Source organism: Ascaphus truei, chromosome 3 (assembly GCF_040206685.1).
Source record: "Ascaphus truei isolate aAscTru1 chromosome 3, aAscTru1.hap1, whole genome shotgun sequence".
In the NCBI taxonomy this organism is placed as follows: Eukaryota; Metazoa; Chordata; class Amphibia; order Anura; family Ascaphidae; genus Ascaphus; species Ascaphus truei.
This window is the reverse complement of record NC_134485.1, coordinates 370,172,413-370,195,516: the sequence shown is the minus strand read 5'-3', so window position 1 is coordinate 370,195,516 and position 23,104 is coordinate 370,172,413. Positions and strand designations below refer to the sequence as shown.

Below are 23,104 nucleotides of genomic sequence, written 5' to 3'. Positions count from 1 at the left end.
GTCACACCTGACTTCTCTAAAGAGTTCTTAGTCCAAACCGACGCATCTGAGGTAGGGCTGGGCGCGGTACTCTCCCAGGAGTCTCAAGGTGAGGAGCACCCCATCCTTTATTTAAGTAGGAAACTAAATCCCCAGGAGAAAAATTACTCCATAGTCGAGAAAGAGTGTCTCGCAATAAAGTGGGCTGTAGTGACGCTCAAATACTACCTGTTGGGGAGAAAATTCCGGTTGGTCACAGATCATGCACCCCTTACCTGGATGTGTCAAAACAGAGAAAAGAATGCTAGAGTGACCAGGTGGTTCCTAAGTCTACAACCCTTTAAATTTTCTGTGGAACACAGGTCAGGGCACAAACATGGCAATGCTGACGGGTTGTCAAGGATGCACTCCCTAATATCCATGGTCGCTCATCCCTCGAGGTCTGAGCTGGGGGGGGGGGGGAGGATATGTGACAGAAACCAGGGGATGGTAATAAATTGGAGTCTGTGAGATAACTGAACATAAAAAAAAATGAATGATCCTTTCTTCCAATGATTTATACTCATACACACAAATTATATTTTCCAGACGTGATTTGGGGGCAAGGAGAGAGATATTGATCAAATAAAAAATGAACAGTAAGGAGAAAAAGAAGTATCTGCAGCAAATAAAGGAAGCCCTGTGATCTTGCCACTGGATTTCCCTAGCCTACTGTAGCTTGTTTCTGTCTTTATCCTCCTCTGTCCCTTTACACTTCCAACTAAGCGCAGTCCCTCACATCCCCAGCAGAGGGCGCACTGGATTGTGAAACGTGCTGTACACCGTACAGTATGTGCTGATGCAGACACTGGATGTTTCACGCTTTCAGGAGGAGCACTCACTATACGTTGCAGCTCCAATCCTCTTGGCGGCTGGGCAGAGGCATCTGCAAATTGCTTATTGTGTGCAAGTCTCTCCTGATAGTGCAGGCGCTCTAGATTTAGAGCAGGAGCTGCGCTTCTCTAGACCATATCTTTGTAACAAGCGCATCACCCCCAGGTCTCCCACGTTGGCTCTTTGTCTGTGGATGGAAGGAGACGCCTCCAGGACAGGTAGAGCCCATCTCTTGTGCCATCATCCACGGGGCAGGCGTGTTTGGCAAGATACATGGAAGCACCGAGGATCGTAGCTAAGGTGAGCGGCTGAGGTGCATGGCATGGGAGGGGTTCCTAATGCAATACAGTATGTCCTGTATTTTGACTGCCAGTCCTTGTATCCAATGAGTGACAAGTCTGTGATGACCATGAATTAAGTAACGCTTTTGTAGCAAAGTTGGGAATTTTTCTTTCCTTTAATAATTTTTAAACGGTAAATTGACATATTATTAACCTGGCTGCAAATCTACTCTAAAATATATATATATATATATTTTTTATCTTGCCTCCAAATGCACTCTAAAACAGGATCATAGTTGTGTGTGTGTGTGTGTGTGTGTGTGTGTGTGTGTATATATATATATATATATATATATATATATATATATATATATATATATATATATATCACACACACACACACACACACACACATACACACACACACACACACACACACACACACAGTGTACATCAACTGAATGGAGTGGATTTTGTATTATAAATATGATGCAGCTTTTATTCACTTCCACAGCTGACTATTTGATAACTATTTATGTGCCAAAGTTTCTTTGTTGCAATTTTGCTGTCACCAGAATTACAACAGACAGAAGTCTTTCTCCCTCTTAATGGGCCATATATAAAAACTCCTATAATATTAGCTTCTTCAGTGCAGCACTCTAGAAGTTGAAATGGTGCTTAAAAAAACGACCTGATTTATTAACAATAAAAAAGTTCTTTGTTGGGTGAAGTTCTTTTGTCCCAGAATTGCATAGGGTTCAAGTAGACTTTGATGCATAACTGCAATGAGGTCTATTTATCAAAATCTTCCTGCTGTAAAACTGGGGCAAAAACCAGCACAAGTTTTATCCGAGAAGAAATCCTATTGAAAATCAATGGGATTGTTTTCTTTAATAAATTGAAAGTCACTTGAATACTTAGGCTAACAAACATAGAAATAAGAGAAGATGAAGAATACATTCAAAATGTTATATGTTCAAAATGAGCTGAATCTCTATTGGTGAAGGGCACTCCAGAGATATGCCCCCCTAATTACTCCACTCCATGGCATAGATAAGAATCATTTAGCTCAGCAATAAAATCAACTTTCATTAGTAACAGATGTTACATGTTACAGGCTGCATTACCAGAGCCAAGAATTAATGCCTAACTAGCTAGTCATTTCTATCATTCTGATGTTTTAATAAGAACTAAAGTACCCACAAGAGATATAAACAGTGTTACTTGTCCAAGAACATCATACAGTATCTTCAAAATATCTGCCTAGCAGAACTGGCAACTGCAGTATTATTTATTTAATTGAACTACGGTGTGCTGCTACCTCTCAAAATACCTGACCTGGGGGTGGGGGTAACATGTTGTTTACAGATTTGATATCAATTTCATACAACAGTGCTGCTGGACATTGAACAATTGCTTGAGCCAGTCACTAGTGAGTTATGGGACCTAATAATAATAATAATAATAATAATAATAATAATAATAATGTGTTGTTTATGTGTGAATTGTTACCTGTTAATTCTCACAATGAAGAATGATAAACATTACATATGTGCATTATTTGGACATACTATATACCAACCTCTTCCTCTCTATTGCATACAGTATACATCAATAGGGAATATATTAGTAGATGGGGCAGAACAATAGGCACTCCGTCTGGTTGAAACAATGTGGGTGCAAATCCTGTATGGTATAGAATAGGCAATACGATACCGTTTGAAGTCGAATATCAGAGGCAGCACTCCAGGTAAGTGGTCAAAAGAAATTTGTATTAACAAGACATCTTATCCAACGTTTCGGTCCTCGTGCGGGAGGATGATGTGTGAGGACCGAAACGTTGGATAAGATGTCTTGTTAATACAAATTTATTTTGACCACTTACCTGGAGTGCTGCCTCTGATATTCGTCTTCAAACAGTATCGTATTGGCTATATATATTGGCTATTGGCTATATATATATTAGGAGTGGTAAAACATCCCTCCAAATATTTGTCTAAGCCACATACTGCAGTATGTATAGCTTTTTATTTATAGCATGTAATCAGTTAACGGAACATTCTATAGATATTAACAAATATTTATATCATTATAACCATTTAGGGAAGATGCTGGATTTATTTAAGTATTGCATAAATCATACTTGCTCTCCAAGTTATGACCAAACATTTTACTTTGTTCTGCAATTGATGTCCTTCTATGTAAATTTGCCCATTGAATCAGATGAGTAATTTACTATAGTTCTCAACTCCAGTCCTCAAGACCCCCCAACAGGTCAGACTATCCCTGCTCTAGCACAGATGGCTCTACCAGTGGCTCAGAACACTGAGCCACCTGTGCTGAAGCAGGGATATCCTAAAAACCTGACCTGTTGGGTGGTCTTGAGGACTGGAGTTTAGCACCCCTTCTTTAGCGTCTTCATACAATAGATATATTTGTTTCTTTATTGCGAAGACAGACATTTAACTTGACACTAAAGTTTGGGGAAGATATTAAATGAAAGATACAAAACCTGAAAATATGAAGTACTTGCTAACATGTGCAAGTCCGTGAGCTATGACTGAGGTTTCTAAGGCTGAGTCCACCGCTGGCGCTGAGCACGCTTACCTTAGTCAATGTGGATCATCACATCCATGCTCACGCTGTGCGCGCGCTCATGCACAGGCACACACGCTCACCCACGCTTGGTGCTTGGGTAAACAAAAAAATGTAACTTTCGAGCGCACTCAATTTGCCCGCAATGTCCCCCCCCCGCACGCGGTTCCGAAATAGCGAGGACACCCGGCGCTCATGCTTGGAGAGCTGGTGACATCACTGCTCTCAAGCATGAGCGCGGTCAGCGCTAGCGTGGCCGCAGCCTAGGACACAATAATAATGACCGAACATTTTCTTAAATGTTGATTCCAACATGCCACTATGCATTTTAATAATATGTATCTATCTCTCATAGAACAGACACTATCCTATAATATATATATATATATATATATATATATATATATATATATGTGTAGTTATTAATTATTTGTATGTATATTTTGATTTATAACGCACCATTAATGTACATAGCGCTTCACAGCAGTAATACACGTGACATTATAATATAAAATAACAAATAATACAAACACCACATAATGGGAATAAGAGCTTCAGACATATAAGTAACATTATTAAAAGGTGTATATTCAGTAGGTGTGTGCAATATTTGTTTAGTTATATAAGCAAACATTATTGATCACCTTCTGCATTGTTAATAATTTTCCTCATATATAAATCACTACAGGCATCCCCCGCATTAACGTACGCAATGGGACCAGAACATGTATGTAAAGCGAAAATGTACTTAAAGTGAAGCACTACCTTTTCCCCACATATCGATGCATGTACTGTACTGCAATCGTCCTATACGTGCATAACTGATGTAAATAATGCATTTGTAACAGGCTCTATAGTTTCCCCGCTTGCGCGCAGCTTCGGTACCGGTAGGGAGCCGGCATTGCTGTTCAGGACGTGCTGACAGGCGCATGTGCGAGCTGCCGTTTGCCTATTCGGCGATATGTCCTTACTCGCGAGTGTACTTAAAGTGAGTGTCCTTAAACCGGGGTATGCCTTTATATTCATCTGGTGAAAAATATTGCAAGGCTTAAGAAATCATCCCGGAGGATTGTTCATCATAAAACAAACAAGTTAAACATACTGTAGGTAACATGCAAGTTGATTGCTTTCATATTAATAATATAGATACGCAACAGTCATATTTTTTTGTGCAGCTATTCACAACACTGCTCAAAGCTTGAAACTTTCAGAGCAGTTTTACAAGGCTGTTAAGTAAAGAGCAGTATGGTGAATCCACTGAATATTTAAATGTGACAAAACATTGGTAAAAGTAAAGAAAAAATCTCTTGGTACAAAAAGCTGCTCTCCATGGTGCTGTTAGGTGATGCGACCCTCTCCACTTAAGGGCAATACCTCTTATCATCAGTACTGTTTATTTCTTATTTAATGATTATATAGGTTTCAGGCCATATGATGATTTTACAATTACTTTTTCTAATGTACCATCGACAAACACTTAACATTTTTATAACATTTTCTGAAAACAATGTTATTATTATGATTGATATGGAGATTACAAAAAAACATCAGCTATCATTAAAGTTCTATTAATACATTCACCCTCATCTATGCATTAAAACATATACCCCACCATATCTATAGCGTGTAACTACACCACGGCAAGTATCAATGTAATCTAGTTGACTTATATTTGAAAATATAATTGGTACAGAAAGTATATACTTTTTCCATGCACCAACGCAAATAGAAATGTTGGATCTTCACTGTAATATTTTGCCGGGATGGGCATATAATATATAATATATTATATTATATATAATATTATATATATATATGTTGTACAACCGGATATGCTCTGACACAGCAGACAGAGGCCAGCGGATTACAGCCTTGTTATCAGATTTCATAAACCGTGGATATAACCACAGAATTGTAGACCAGCAAATTCACAAAGCCACCAGAATACCAAGAAGTGATCTCCTTGAATACAGACAGAAAGACAGGGTACTTTTGGTTGTCACATATAACCCACACCTAGAAGCCCTACGCAAGATTGCCAGGGAAGACACAAGACTGCAACAGGTCTTCCCTGAAACACCATTACTATCATACAGACAACCCCATAATCTCTAGAAATTGATGGTGAGGAGTAAAGTATTCAACAGTACAACTGAATGCGGGAGAAGACCATGCCAGGACGCAAAACCTGCTCAATGCTCCACACAGCGAGCACAATACAAATACCACACAGCAATCTGGAGTTCAAAATCAGAGGAAGGTTCAACTGTTCCTCCAGCAATGTTGTATACCTCATCATGTGCATGAAATGCCCAGGGGGCTGCTACTACATAGGTGATATGGGACAGGGGCTACACAAGAGAATGAGTGAAGAGAACCCCCAACCGGGAGAAAGAATGCCATGCACTGCTATCGTGGAACTGCCAGAAAGTGAGCTGAAACTGCTGGGTCACTAAAAAAATACTTTATTTGATCATCGGAGCATACAAAAAATAACAGATTCCTCGTAGAGGATAACTCTGATGCGTTTCATGCCCTTGCGGCACTTTGTCAAAGAGCCTTACTTTTGACAAAGTGCCGCATACTATGGTCTAATTCCAATCTACACCACAGGCAACTCCCCAGCCTACACCATCTACACGACCTACCACTCCAGCTGCAGTTAGAAGCCGGGAAGCATCAGCATGTCAGGGTGCAACAATAATAATACAAGAGCTGGAGGAGAAACCCCCTTCAATCAGGGCGCTAAAGTATGCAGAATATATAAATTAAGGGACATAACTCTAAAAAAAATCTCTCATTCATAAGTGTAAAGACATCCAATATTTGTCATCCAGAAAAATAATAGTATGTCCAATGTGATAGTACCATGTCAGGGCAGAAAAAGCTCCCATATAAGGTGATTACTCATATAATAAGCACATTGTCGGTGTCTGAGAAAACCACAAAAAGTGGCGTTCCAGACCCCCAGAAAAGATAATGATAAGTCCTTGGAGCTAGACCAATGACTTTGGATTAGGTATCAAAATGAAGGGTACTCACTACTTAGTTTTCATGAACGAACTCGTGGATGAGTGTGCAAACGATCTGATGGCGATGACAGGAAGAAGTTCTCCAACCGGAGTGATGCAGATGTGTACTGCGTGCAACAATAATAGACAAGCAGAGGGAGCTGATGGATATTCAGCGGAGGGATTGAGGGACATTGCAGGCCATCTTGATGGTATTGAGTCCAGGGCAGCCATTAATGGGAAAAGGCATGCAGACGCGATCGCACCGTGTCTGTCGAGTACCTGCAGTTTTGGTTTGGATGCCCAGATACTTGCGTCCACAGCGACAGTGTCCTTCTCTCTCTCCCGTTTGGCACTGATCACACTCTACACGTTTCACCGCTGGCGGTTTCATCCGGAGTATGCTGCCGGATCCGGGCATCCAACCCGAAAGTGCAGGAACCCGGCAGAGACGCCGCGATCACGGGGGAGAAGGAGGCGGTGAGAGCACCATCTCCCAACCAGTCAACACTTTCACTCTGACACCCATGCTTTATATATTTTAACACAATGTGAGTGTTGTATTGTATCTTTTACATTGCATAACAAATAGTTTTACATTCTGCCCTATTCAGTCTTTCCTGGCACTCTTTGGAAAGGTCCTCTCCCATAACTACCAGTGGGATATATTGCCACTGATTTGGGACATGCCTATATTTTGGGGGAATATGTGAGTATATTCCCTATCATTACCCACATATCTACCTTGGGTTTAAGACATACCACACCATATTGTATTTTTCTAAAATTTTTGGTTATATAATCTGCGCTCCCCGAGTCCTGGACATCTAAGTGCTAATGATGAGATATTATCAAAATCATTAACAAACGTTATTTTCCTTGAGATTAATGCATATCCACAAAGCTAATTATATGCAAAAACAATAGTCGTTTTATATCTCATTAGCATAGGCTTACCATGTTAAGTTAGCACTGCCTCTCGTTAGCTTGGAACGAGAGAGAGTGTGTGTTGTATATAGGTGCGTTTTGGGTGTTAAATAAGCCACTTGGGACTCTGGCAAAGATGAGACTTCTCTCTCTGTCCCTCTCCTATAACGGAGCTCTGTGGATGGGCATTGTTATCGGGAACACCTCTTATGCATATCATTAGCACTAATGTCCGTTATAGCTAGCACTAGTGAGCTTTGAAGATATGTTAGTACTTAACGAGACGTCAACTTAGCTTAACACCGTGTTACGTCAATAACAGACCTCTGGATCTGAATAGTAGAAGGATGATATGATGGATCATCTCCAGTAATTAATTCCATTTCAAATAAACTTTATTTCACCAGTTCTAAAAGAACAGCAATGGTAAGAATGGAGACCTTTATTTATATTGATGGATTATAAAAGGGTAGATAGGTTTGTATATAATGGAGAGAACCTGTGATGCTGGTTTAAAATATAACCTTTATGGTCACAATCTATAAACTTGTATTGTCTACAGTAATATAAAGCAGCAGCCGTATTTGATTAATGAAGTATATAAAGTGAAATTTATCAACACGTTTGCTGTTTGTTATACCTTGTATATCGTCTACAATCCTTTGATATGATTATCTCCTAGTAATGATTTTCATAAACCTGTTTATGATGGTGCATTTCCCACCATGAAACAATACCTGAAACTAAACTTACTGAAAGACATGTATGCACCTTACCATTAGTTTGCTTCCAACTGCAAATACTTTTCTATTCAATCACCACATAATACTTTTTCCCAGCCCTGCAGAGGTAATTTCCTTGTGGGTCTGTAGGAGATGCTTTGAAAAATAAATGTAGGTTTTTATTTTGCCAAAGTGCCATAAGCAAAAACACAGGCTTTCCCCGCCTGCAGGCCTCTTCCTCTCTGTGTCCCACACCGGGCCCTCTGACCTCAGCGCGAGATGGGCCTCTGACATAGGCGCGCTGGAAGTAAGCTTGGCCCAGCTTCCGGTGCGTGGCACTATGAGTGGGAGGCCTGACGCATGTACGCTCAAGTCTGAGGTCCTGTTGTGAGAGAGAGAGGAAGTGGCCTGCAGGTGGGGAGAGCCGGGGCCCGGCGGCAACTGCTCTGTCTGGCCGCCGAGCCCCCTGGCAGTAGACGGACCATTCCTAGCAGTCAATGGCACCCCCCTGGCAATCAACGCCCCCCCCCCACACCCACCAGTCATCAGCGGCCCCCTCCCCTCTGACAATCAACGCCCCGCCCCTTGCAGTCAACAGCAGCCCCCCCCCCCACACCCAGCAGTCGTCAGCGGCCCCCTCCCCCCTGACAGTCACGGGAGGCCTCCTCCCCCCCTGCCATTCACCGGCACCCCCCTCCCCCCCTGCCATTCACCGGCGCCTCCCCTCCCCTGGCAATCACTGGCGATGCCCTCCCGGCAGTCACCGGTGCCCCCACCCCCCTGCAGTCACTGGCGCCCCCCCTGGCAGTTACTGCCTCCCCGCAGTCACCAGCGCCCCCCTGGCAGTTACTGCCCCCCCCCCCCCCACAGTCACCACCCCTCCTGCAGCCACCAGGCTCGGCCATCCCCAAGGTAAGTCTATTTTTTTTAATATATATTGAGGTTTTTTTAATATACAATTGGATCTTTTTTTATAGGCATTGGGGTCTTTTTTATATGCATTTGTTGTTTTTTTAATATGCATTTGTTTTTGTTTTATATGCATTGGGGTCTTTTTTATATGTACAGCATTTGTTTTTTTTATATGTATTGTTTTTTTTTTATTGGTATTGGGGTTTTATTTAATAGGTGTTGAAGTTTTTTTTCTATAGGTATTGGGGTATTTTTTTAGATGTATTGCGGTCTTTTTTTAGATGCATTTCAGTGAGTTTTACAGGCAGTCCTCGGTTATCCGACACAATGCGTTACTCAAAATGGCGTTGTAAAGCGAAACGTTGTAAAGCGAAACACGTTTTCCCATAGGAACACTGTTTAAATGAAAGGTTCCGTTCCTGAAAGCATTTTTAACACTAAAATACACCAAATATTTTATGCCGGCAATAAGATATGCAGCACACACATAAATTGTATATATATATATATATATACAAGTGTATATACTGTATTATATATATAATATAACATAATAAATAATATATTATATAGTATAATATAATATAGTATAATATTATATATATATACGCTCTTACGACGCTTTGCAACGTTGTTTATGTGAATGTGTATATATATATACATTTCTCAAACATCCAGGGGGAGCATAAGGGGAGAGAAACACAAATTTAAGTGCAGACGTATCTATAAAGTGGAATGATATTATCTTGGCTCGTATAAAAGTATTACTCACAAGATGTATGAGTTAATCAGGCAATTGGCAAATTGGGTTGCCACCCATCTGTGATCTGGACCCCCCTTGTTAGAGATACCGTCAGCAGGATGATGTATGTAAAATAGAGAGAGAACTACATAGTGCGATCAAAAAAGGTACAACTTTATATTTAAAAAACGGGTCAATAAAATGCGCACTTACAATGTGCCAGTAAAAATCATGCATGTATCTCACAAATGGAGAAAGTAGAAGCTCCCCGAACTGCTCACCGCCTCCCTCGGGTGTTTGGCTGGCTTTCTCTCACGGATCTGTATGCCGGTTCAGAGCCTCCCTCACGGCGCCCGTCCAGGAAGATGACGTCACGGCTGCAGAGTTGGTCAGCTACGGATCGCGCCTGAGCCCAAAATTGGTACACTCTACGTGTTTCGCCCAGCTTGCTGACGAAGCCGACAACAGCTACAGCAAGCTGGGCGAAACGCGTAGAGTGTACCAATTTTGGGCTCAGGCGCGACCCGTAGCTGACCAACTCTGCAGCTTTTAAATATAAAGTTGTACCTTTTTTGATCGCACTATGTAGTTCTCTCTCTATTTTACATACATCATCCTGCTGACGGTATCTCTAACAAGGGGGGTCCAGATCACAGATGGGTGGCAACCCAATTTGCCAATTGCCTGATTAACTCATACATCTTGTGAGTAATACTTTTATACGAGCCAAGATAATATCATTCCACTTTATAGATACGTCTGCACTTAAATTTGTGTTTCTCTCCCCTTATGCTCCCCCTGGATGTTTGAGAAAAATACTTGAATCTTTGGAACCCGTGAAACAGGTCCCACCAGAGAGGTTTGAGCTGGGTGGTTGGATTCTAATCATCATACTTCACTTTTCTAAGATATATTCACTATTGTTATCATTTATAGTTGTTTGCGCCTTATATCACTTATTTCACAATACACTATATATATATACACACACACATACACAACGTTGCAAAGCGTCTTAAGAGTGTTGGATAAGCCATTTTGGCGTTGTAAAAATGAATATAGGTATGCATTGCATAGCGTTGGATAAGCCATTCGTTGTAAAGTGAAGCATTGTAAAACGAGGACTGCCTGTATATACATTTGGGTGGGTTTTATATGTATTGTTTTTAAATGTATTGGGGAGGTGGGGGGATTGTATGTGTTTGGGGGGTAGGGATTTTTTTATATGTATTTGGGGATTGGAAGTTTTTTGCATTGGGGTGTTTTTTTGGTATATATTGTGTGAGGGGGGAGGGAATGAGTGAGAGTGGGGTAATTGACAGAGGGGGGGAGAGTGAGAGGAGAGGGGTCGAGTGAGGAAAAGGAGGGAGTAAGAGAGTGAGACACACGGGAGAGAAATACATGTGAGGCAGGAAGTGAGTGAGAGTGGGTTAATTGATGGAGGGGTGAGAGTGAGGAGGTGAGACGGAGGGGAGAGAAATACTTGGGAAGAGGGAAGGAAATTCAGGGGGCCTGCAAGGTGTGAATTGGGGGTTGGCGGGGCTCACGAGGTGTGAAATGAGGCTCGCAACAATGCTGATGGGGGGGAGGCCCCAATCAGAACTGTAATCCTGGGCCCCGGGAAATCTGTCTGCAGCCCTGCCTTGGGGTTCTAGGACATGCACGTCGGGTCTGTACACAGACCAGGGAGAGACAGAGAAACTGTTCCCTTTCCTGCCTTTTAAACCCCTTGCTAGGCTCAGCTGGGCTCATTAGTAGTCCTGCCTTCCTCCCTGCGAGGATTAACCACTGCCTGGCCGACACCCAACAGCTCTAACTACTGTTAGCAGGTTGGCCCTGTTACAGTGGGCATGATGTCTGACCGCTGGCTCAATAAAAGTTAGATACGTATTCTTGTTATTGTGGTCCAATAAAAATGATATCATAACTACAAGTCACATGACTGTTCTGTCATTTATAATATCTACTATGACTGACATTGTTTATTGTGCCAGCCATCTGTTAGCTGTAAGGCAGTGCTACTCCAACATTGTCAGAATCAAAATGATCCAGTGTTTTAAGTGGTAGATGTGAAGGAACATTGCAGATTTATAAAGGAAAAAAAAAAATCTAACGTTTCCGTGCTTTACGTCTTTTAAACTGATGCTGTTGTGCAAATCAATGCAGTATTTACATTTACATTGAAACTTATCGCAAACATGAGGGAAAAGCAAATGTACTGTTTAAACTAAAAGGGAATCCCACTGTAGAACATGTTGGTCTTATTAATTGAACTCCGATAATGCCAATGCAAAATGTTCCAAAAACAGGACAGGATTTCAGGCGATACAAATCTGGCAGTGTAGCCGTATTCATTAAGAGTTACCTACGCAGACGCATTGTGTGAGAAGACATCTCATGTCTGTGCACTTTTCACCCAGTTTTTCACTTGATGTATATCGTCAGGAATGTCAGGCAGAGATCACACCTCTCGTTGGTCGTCGAATATGGGATTTTGCTGGAGAGGAGAGAGAGGTAATCCCAGTTTTTATTTATCTCACCATGTGGAGTATGGAATCATTTGTTTCAGGATATATAATCCAGTGGACCTACTCCTAAACTCACAGAGACAAGTCCAATTTCAGTTCTTCAGCTCCACTAGCAGTGCAGAGTTTTTGGCAATACATAACAATGCAAGTTAGTAATACTTAGAGCTAGGTTAGCTGATTAATTGTGTGCTAATAGGAGATATCTTAAAAATCTGACCTGTTATCTCTTGGACTAATTGGATTAGTAGGTCTCAATTTTAGAACATTTAAATAGGACGGTTAAAGTCTCCAGAAGGCATGTATATGCCACATCCACATACTGCTACAGCATACTGTTTTTTAGATACTTGGACATTAAATAGTGTGCAGGACTGAAGAGATAAAGAAGCTTGCATCTTATCTCACCTTGGGAATTCGCTGGTAATTGGTTACTAACCAAATACAATGAAAGTATATAGCACAGAAAATTACAACACAAAACCTGCGCTGTAGAAAGACGGAATAACAATTACGGTCTAATTCGTATTTCACATACTGCTTGTACAAGCGGGCTAATGCAAAACCGTGCAGACACATAGAACATATAGGTATACGCATGCTGAATAAAGACATTAGACATTTTATTTGAGCTTTTAACATCCCTTCCTAGAGGATTCTCCCCAGAGCAATCCTTTTCCCGCTAACAATTTTTAGCTGTAGATAGCAATGTCTTAGACATAATTTACGCACAATTGGTTATAGTCCTGATTACATCAGTACTGAATTGCAAAATAGGAGCCACTCTCCCACTAAGCAGAGAGATGAATGACTAGTCTATGTTTCATATGCTGCAGGTGGAGGTGTCTGTTTCATATGCTGCAGGTGGAGGTGCCACAATAGTTGTTTCATAGGCGAGGGAGTGGAAATTACACAATATCAAAGGGATATTATTGAACAGTACTCAATGCTTTGTATGGTTGGATCCAGCATTGGGTTGTACTGAAGGAGTATTGATTTGTACCATCACTGATCTAAGAAAAAAATGATTGATGGACATAACACACTGTCTTACATTACATAAAGTGACCAGTAGAAGCCTGCATTCATGCAGCCAAATTGACTGTCATTCACCCTCATTAACATATGGTGGGCTAAAGGAGTAGCTCAGTGGTAATGTCCCTGTCTTTGAAGTGGATGATCCTGGTTTGAATCCATGTGTCGGTGCTTCTTCTGACCTTGGGCAAATCACTTCATCTCCCTGTGCCCCAGGCACCAAAATTAGATTGTAAGCTCTATGGAGCAGGGACTTGCTGTGCCTAAAAAATTATATGTGCAGTGTTTGTAAATTGTCAGTGCTGTATAAGAAACACTTATTATTAATAATAATAATAATATGTATTACAATGTAGTCCTTGAAACAATACAGTTGTCTTTGCTGATGTAAAGAAGATTGTTTATAGCTTTGTTAATTTTGGTGACTAGTGGATAAATGTGTATGATGCCGAAATAACTGCTTAATAAGAACAGGCTTGTTCTAACTCATTAGAAAATCTATTTTATTCTTGAATCAACACAAGTGTTCACATCATTTGTGGAAGCTTGTCTTCTGTATGAAAAATGGTGTGATATGCTAATGTCATGCAGCTTCCACAGCAGTGTTAATAAAGCTGACTTAATTAATTTAAGACCCTGAAGGTAGATCAATCGATAAGACTCTGAAAACTAAATAGAAAGAAAGGTCTTGTAATTTGAGTATATATTTTTTTCAAGTTAATACATTGCAATCTTCTTCTTCATTTTTTTTTTTTAATAAATGGGGGGGGGGGGGGTTATCCCAATATCACATTATAACTTCTCATTTAGGATAGAAAACCAAATAAAAGAGAAAGGCATGAAAAAAAGGACATTGAATTACACAGAAAGAGGAACATGAATCTTTCTACTTATACAGACATGTGGTTGGTTATTTTCACATGACAAAAATAAAAAGTGATATAAAGTATATCCCCACTGGTACACAGTGGTATAAAAGTGATATACCGTATATAATGCACATATGCAAAAAATGCCTTAATAATTACCACCCCACTATGTGTAGGTAGCGACTAAACTATACAGATCTTTTTCACTATGGCTAGCCGTTTCCATTAGACAAATCTTGATAATTGCTCATTAGCAATAAGGGAACTTGGCAGCTTAGCACCTACCCATAACACCTTTACTACTTTGCACCAGTTAGGTACGGCACTGATAATAACTTCGTACAGCTTATCAACAGATATAGAAGAGACTATAATTCATTGGAGACATTTGATACGGACCTGGATGTAAGTGCAGATATATTTAGTTGTTTAATGTTTATCTGAATACACTTTGATTTGAATATTTTTCCTCCCTTTTTCTGCACTCCAAATTTGATGTGCACAAAAGCCAATGATGTTTTCATCTTCATCAAACACCTAAGGCTTTTCTGTTAACAAATGCCCAATCTGTACAGTTTGCTCTCTCTGTTTCAGTCCTGTATAAGGCTTACACACTCTTACAGCAATTCTCATCCACATCTTCAATCTCTGCTGTGATAATTGTAACGGTGCCTTTAAGGGCACTCTGGTATATACATTATCAACCTTGACCCTACTTCCCTTACTAAAGATAATTGTTTCTCACTCCATTTACTTTCTTCTGTTCTATCCTGGTGGTTAGAAGCTCCTCACTCAGACATATGAGCTGGACATTGTAGTGAGACAGCTGTTATTAGAGCGGATAATGACTTCCAGGCCACTAAATCACCAGGCCAATATTTTAGTGGAATTTTTTTTTTCCATTTTTTATGCGGCTTGTTATATTTTTTATGACCCTCTTTTTTTTTTTAATCTCTTTGTATCCACAATAAAGCTTTATTGTGATTCTCGTCTGACCTCACTCATAATTCATTTAGAATCTCTTTGACTAAATTCTTCTTGTAGTAAATGTAAACACACGGGCAGTAGGGCAGTCATCCATGTTACGTATGGGCGTAACTACTCTGCTGCTCATTAAACAGCACGCAGGATCAGAGCAGGCTCAGTACTGTTTGTTACCAGAATTAGGTACAGCAGGAATAAGTAGCATGTTTTTGTAAACAGTTGTTACAGTTAAAAAACAGATACTTAAGCAATCAGCATGTCTCAGTCTGTTATGAGACAGCTTAGGCAGCTATAAGTGAAACAGAGACGTTGTTAACATTGTGCTGTACACATTACACAACCTTGAGGATGACATTTAACCAACGCTGCTCAACCCTACACATAACACTACTCGCCAAATACAATGCTTCCTGCTTTACTGTAGATAACACAATGCCTTTCATTCTGAACCTAAGCAGGTTGCCTTGCCATTATTGCCCATACGTAGCAGTGCTGTGCCATAAATCACCTGTCTTGCTGGTGAATGGTATTGCACCGTTTAGTAAATATGGCCCAGTATCTTGTAATGTCATCTTCCACCAGTGCCAGGATTGACTTTTTCCTTTGTCACACAAAAGCTCAACTCATACTGTAAACACTCTCCTTCCCTCACATTTATTGCTGTAAACTTCTAACTTTCTATTCCATCTGTCTTTTTTTTAAAAGGCCACTTCTATTATCACCCCTCATTTTCTATGATCAGCCCCAGCCTCTACCATCATTAAATGTAGCAGTATATTTTGAATTATTCACAAGATAACCCTTAACTTCTTCGTCTCTCAGCACATCTCTCTTTACTTCTGCTCACTGGAGATGTACCTACGGTTGAATCCCTTTACCCTACATATCTTTGACACTATTTAATGCCTTTAACCTTTTTTTACTTACATTTAAGTACCTATTGCTCTTGTAACTAGACATTAGTCTATCTGGCTTTGTTCCCATCTCCAAAACATGAGTAAAATACCTGGTACAACTTAGGGGCAGTTCCACAGAGCTCTGTTAAATCAGGTCAAATGTCAAATAACATGACTTTACCTAAATAAGTAACGTACTTTCTTTTTCCTGAGTTTAATTGGTATCTACAAAGCTAATTGAAGGTAAAAAGAACGTCCATTCATTATTTAATTAAAATAGGCTTAACGCCCTGTTACGTTTGCGCTGCCTTGTGTTAGCTTAACATGACTTGCGTTATGCATGTCTTACATAGGTGGCGTTGGCTCCCGCTAGACCCTGATGGGAAGGAGGGGAGTGATCTATATATGTCCTCAAACATCTGTCCAAATAACATGGAGAGGCACCTGTAGCTAATTATACATGTGGACACTCTCTTGGCTTCCTTTTCAATGCAGACCAGCCCCAGGTGTGGGCAATAGAGCTCTAACGTATGCTGTGACAGCGGAGCTATCCAGCAACTGAGATAGTTCAATGCAATAGTTGCTGCCCTGAATAGCAGAGGTTGTGGGTTCTAATCCTTCTGGGCCTGACACTAGTACCTCCTTAATCCCAAGGGACCTTAGGCTTGTCAGTATAAGTTTTACGGAAATCTTTTAGGTGTGAGACAGTCCCTTAGTATATCTCTGGTGTACTCACACACTCACACTCTCCTAAGAAGTAACTAATAATAATTTTATGAGACCGCTCAATCAGAAAATAAGGCATATTATTTCTCTAGAGTTCATTTCTTTATTTTGGTATTTTCCACACTGTATTCCTATTGACCTTTCATGTTCTAACCTGAACTATTTACATACAAGAGCTGTAGAACATACTACACCTGACTCGCTGGTGATGTTAAACATGCTGTATTTTCTTTTCTTGCAGCTGAATATGCAGTGCAAATGGCTAAAAATGTCAGGCTCCTGCGATGCTTTTAATTCCAAATTTACAGCACCCATACATAAAGAGCAGAATTAGCAGCTTCGCTGCCAGAAGGGTCTGCCATGCTTTAGTATGCATTGTGGTGCAGACCTCCTCCCCGGTAATGAAGAAACAATGAGGGTTAGTCAATTAACTATGATAGTGCTGATCTGGGTACTCTTGCTTGGAAACTCCAATTGAATGGAGTCAATGGAATTTCCAGTGTGACAGTGCCCCGATCGGCACAATTACAGTTTAATGAACAACCCCCTATGCCTTCTAATTGAATAGTTCTGGTTTCAAGTGAATGAATATGATTGGAGACTTCGAGTTGTTCAACAATTTGCAAGATGTTACATAGAAGGCACTTACCATTGCACAATAAGAAAGTAAAAACCTGCAAGAGAAATGTGCTACAATTGCCAGCACGGATAAGGATAACCCATTTGATATCACAAAATGTATCAATTTGCAAGTATCAAAATAGCCTTTACAAATATTCCCAATGGTAAACATTTAGCAAAATATGAAGGTACTTCTGATACAAATTACAGCGCAGAATTACTGAACAGTATTTCTATGCAAAATCTGCAGATTTACATTTCCTTTTAAGATGCAGATCTCTTTGGTAAAAGGTTTGACAGACTTGGTAAGCTTGATACATAGACAGACCATGTTACTGTATCTGATTAAAAAAAAATTTTAAAGGACATTTATTAAACGTTGAGGCAAAGCAAAGCTTCAATTACTAAAACATTTAAGCAATGTTTATTCTGTAAAAATAGAAAAGGATTTCTAAAATAAATCATTTAAAAACCCGTTTAATAGAAAATAAAGTGGCATTATGAGATTGTAAGATTGTAGATGGAAAAGTAGTGGCACTCTGGGTATAAAATTAAGAGCAGTGATCCGGAAGTAGCTGTGTTCAGGGCCGCTTACAGATTTCCCCCCCTCTTCCCGTGTATTTCTCTGCCCTCTGTCTCACTCCCTCTTCCTCACTCACCCTCTCTCACCTCACATGTATTTCTCTCCCCTGTGTCTCACTCTTACTCAATCTTAACACTTTATCATTCAACAGTTAGTTGGGGATTGTTCTGACTCCACTAACCATTGTTATACTGCATGAAATGACAATATAATAAAATAGAAACTTATATTTTCTTGGTATGAGGCTGTTTTTTTCTTTACTCTTAGTACATGTGATGTGCCAGCCTAACATCATCTACAATACATGCACCCATATATTTACCAATTACCCCCTTCTCCCTTTGTTGAGCAACCTCTAACTAGGTTTCTTCAACTTAGATGTTTGTAATAGAACGTAACTTTTTACATTATTTTTTTTATAACCTGTCTTCTAAGCCAGTGTTTTTCAACAGGGGTTCATATTAACCTTTGCGTTCCCTGGGTATCCCTAAAGGGTTCCCTGCAATTTTCAGGTAATTTGAAAATTGTGAGAAAAGAGAAGGAGGTTCCCTGCTCAGCTAAATAGATTAACTTTCTAGAGAGGTGCTATCAGGGACCAATAATGTACACTAGTAACGAAAGGAAAGAAGCCCTAAGTGATGCACACTGCTCTATCGATTCAAAACAATACATTTTTATTATTTAATTTAGAAAAAAACATGAAACACAAATAAATCTGTTTTAAAACCTAAGGAAGCGCTAATGGGGGCCTGCTTTAAAAGGCTACCCTCTCATCCGAAAATATTGGTGTAATCACCATATAATACCTAATATACTAAATCAGCCTTCATGGCAGGCTAAAAAAATCTATATGGTATTATCCCAAGGTTAACACAGTGTAGTGTCTACAATGCCTTAGAAGCAATCATATACAGGACTATGACTTCACCTTAGTGATATCAAAATATGTTTGATGTAGATACTCTGAAATAACAATGACCCACTAAAGGGGTTGTCAGAGTATCATACAGTCAGTCAGACTAGCTTAACTGGACTAGGTGACTGTTTGACTGTTTCACCTGATATGTGCAGACAGATCCATATTCCAAGAATGACCTGGGCTTGATTAGTTGATACTATGTATCTATATGCCTATAGTTGGATCTGATACAAGTCACCCCTAATATAATGCAGACCGGTGTTGTTTATCTGCTAAGGCACATGTGTCCTGGATGGTAAGTATATATGGATGCTGAAAGCTAGAGCTGTATAGGCAGTCTGCTATATGTGACAGATCAGCTGCTGAGGTCATGTGTGGTTGTAATTGTCTCATTTATAGAGAGGCACTCAGTGTGTGCCATACATGCACAGAAACCGCAGACTATTAGCAAGCTGCCTACATATTATACCATTTGAAATGCTCAAACTGTGGTTACTTAGTATAACTTATACCAATCTGAGCCACAAAAAGGGGTTTAACAGAGATAATGCTCTGTGTGCATGCTATATAATCACTGCATGCAGTTTGGATTTAGCCCACCTGGAAATCGCTATTATATGTAGCTATTGCCAGGCTTCTTCCTAACAAAGACTCTTAGTGTTAGTCATAGAGCCACGTTAATCGAAGATTATCACGGAGCAGATAATGCTATCCACGTATGGCCCACATCTTAGTTATCTCAGGCTAGTACTAGATACCGTGTCTTTCGGAATGAGACCCAACAACTGTATGCTGGTCGCGCTATTGACGTCACAGTGACGTCATCCCGACACGCGTTTCGTTCCTATAGCATGGAACTTCTTCGGGGTTGGGAGGTTCCCTGCAGAGACCGGCTTTTTATTGCCTGCGGTCGCCATGGTGATCTATCACGTCACCTGGTGGGAGTGAACCCACCGCCCGATGTGAGGCTGGCGGCCAATCATTCTTGAGGTAAACATACTGGCACTGTTTATTGGTCACAGGAAACCTCAATAGTTAAAAACAAGGTAAGTGTGAAACTAAATGAAAAGGTTAAAAAGCTAATGACTTATCATGATGTTATTTTTATATGTGCTAAAGTGATAACATGTCGCAAACTATTTGCTGCATGTCTGTTCTGTAAGTGACATTTATGCAGCATTAGTGATTCAGAGGTGGGAAAGGAAAACAAATATAATAGTGGTACCAACCTTATGTCTAGCTAAATTGACAAGCTAGACATACTGTCCCAATACATTAGAAACTTGATACCCTGTATGTATAGTGGAATCATTTATAGTAGGCACCTCATAGCAATTTTATAGGAAAGCTGAGTAGTTGAAATCTTCATTCAGTCCATTTGGGGATTGTATTCCCAAACTGCAAATCCATCTTGCTTCTCTTCTTAATAGAGCATTGTCTAGGTCACCCCCACGAAGTCTCAGTGTGCCATGCTCAATGCCTTGAAAGTGGACACTTGCAGTGTCCCCTTGATGTGATAAGTTCACATGTCGCGCTAGAGGTGTGTCTATGCTGTTCCTAATGGTGCTTACGTTCTCTAAAATGCGCCGACGCAGTTGTTGTGATGTTTTGCCAACATACATCATACCGCATTTGCAGCTGGCTAAATAAACAATTCCACAAGTTTTACAGTTAAAGAAATGTTTAATTGTGTATGTTTTAGTGCCACTCGAATTTTGAAAATTTTTGTTTGTGTTGATAAAACTGCAGGCTTTGCAGGCACTACATTTGAAGGTGCCTACGGTAGTATTTTTCAGCCACGTTGCTCCTGTTGGTGTTTTATAGTGGCTGTGAACCAGAGAATCTGACAGATTTCTCGGTCTTCTGTAAGTGATGGAGGCGGTGTCAAGAACACCTTTTTGTATATCTCGTCCTCCAGGAATATGCCAGTGCTTACTGATCACTCGTTTAACTTCCCTCCATTGTTTACTGTATGTGCCAATGATTCTAATTGGACTCGATTGGTTCTGTTTGATTACCTTTTTACCATACAGTAACATATTTCTGTCAGATTGTTTGGCCCGTTTGTAGGCCTTATTGATACAGGTTGTACTATACCCTCTGTTCAGGAATCTTTTGCTCATTATGTCAGCTTGTTTATCAAAATCTTCTGACGTAGAGCAATTTCTCTTTACCCTTAAAAACTGACCAACAGGGATTCCTTCAACTTGTGGTTTTGGGTGGTGGCTCGAGAAGAGCAGTAGGTTATTGGTGGCCGTGGCTTTGGTATGAACCGTGGATTATAGCATGCCTTGTTCATCTTTGAAAATTTCCAAGTCTAGGAAAGATATCCTATCTTGGTTAATCTCGCTAGTTAGCCGTGATTGTGGTCATTTTGGATCAAAGCCTTCACAAAGTTATTAAACTCCTCTACCGTTCCACTCCACAGACACAGCACATCGTCAATGTAGCGCGACCACAATTCGATGTGCTATGTATGTGTATGCATTTCTGGGATGAAAACTTTAGTCTCCTCCCACCACCCAAGGTAAATATTGGCGTATGTTGGTGCACCTGTCGTGTCCATCGCCGTCCCTTGGAGTTGATGGTAGAAAATGCCTTTAAACAGAAAGTAGTTGTGTTTTAACACAAAATTCAGGAGTTCAAGAGTGAATTTACTATGCTCTTGATGTTCCGAGCTTCTAGCCCTTAGAAAGTGTGACACTGCTGCCATCCGCACAGGATGCTGTATACTAGTATACAGTGATTCTACATCTAATGATGCCAAGAATGTACTCTTTGGAATCTGTATACCATCTATTTTTCTCAAGATATCTGTGGTATCTTCCGTGAGGGATGGGAGACTAGTTACATATGGTCTAAGGATTTGATCTAGATATGTGCTAGCATACTCATTCAGAGACTCGATCCCTGATACGATCGGTCTACCAGGGGGATGTCTGGGATTTTTATGGAGTTTAGGTATGCTATAGAATGTGCCACTTTAGGTTTTTCAACTAGGATACACGGGAGATCAAACAAGACAAGGCAGGATATCTAGGAGACAAGAGAGGTAAGCACAGGAACAGGAAGCTAATGCTCAGCCAATGTGCCAGTGGCACTGCTGAGCCTAAATAGGTAAGACAGCCCAATAGGAGCAAGAGGCGGAACCGGGGCGTGTTCGTGCCGAGCCTGTGATAGGCTATGGTAAGGAAGCCAGGTGAGAGTTCTGAGGCAATCAGTGCCTGTTGCCACGGAGCTTGGGTGCGTGGCACGCGCGTCACATGAGTGCGCCGCACACAGGGAGTGTGCGCCGTGATCCGGAGGCGGGAACTCCCGCTGTGACATGCTCCCGCGCGAGGACGCTGTCTGGTGCGAGGAGTAATCTGATGTTTTCTAGGACATACCTATCCTCATCCATGATGACAATATTTCCCCCTTTGTCAGACGGTTTCTCTATGATCCCCTTTAGTTCTGTTAATTCTTTTAAGGCATTTTTCTCAACACTTGTCATATTTTCCAGCTCCCCTCTTGGGGAGAGTTGTTGTAAATCCCTAGTTACCAGTTTTAGAAACATGTCTATGTTGGTGCATTTCAAATGGTATAATATGTAGGCAGTTTGCAGCTTGCTAATAGTCTGCGGTTTCTGTGCATGTATGGTACACACTGAGTGCCTCTCTATAGATGAGACAATTACAACCACACATCACCTCAGCAGCTGATCTGTCACATATAGCAGACTGCCTATACAGCTCTAGCTTTCAGCATCCATATATACTTACCATCCAGGACACATGTGCCTTAGCAGATAAACAACACCGGTCTGCATTATATTAGGGGTGACTTGTATCAGATCCAACTATAGGCATATAGATACATAGTATCAACTAATCAAGCCCAGGTCATTCTTGGAATATGGATCTGT

The 23,104-nt window shown here is 40.6% G+C and overlaps 1 protein-coding gene across 2 annotated transcripts in view; it reads left to right on the top strand.

Moving 5' to 3' along the window:
• The first annotated feature begins 925 nt into the window (after positions 1-925).
• Positions 926-23,104, top strand: part of MTUS2 (microtubule associated scaffold protein 2) — a 666,577-nt gene continuing 644,398 nt past the window's right edge. For both annotated transcript variants that reach the window (XM_075592173.1, XM_075592175.1), the window contains exon 1: positions 926-1,152. The gene's annotated coding sequence lies outside the window, so the exon portion shown is untranslated. The remainder of the gene's footprint in view (positions 1,153-23,104) is intronic.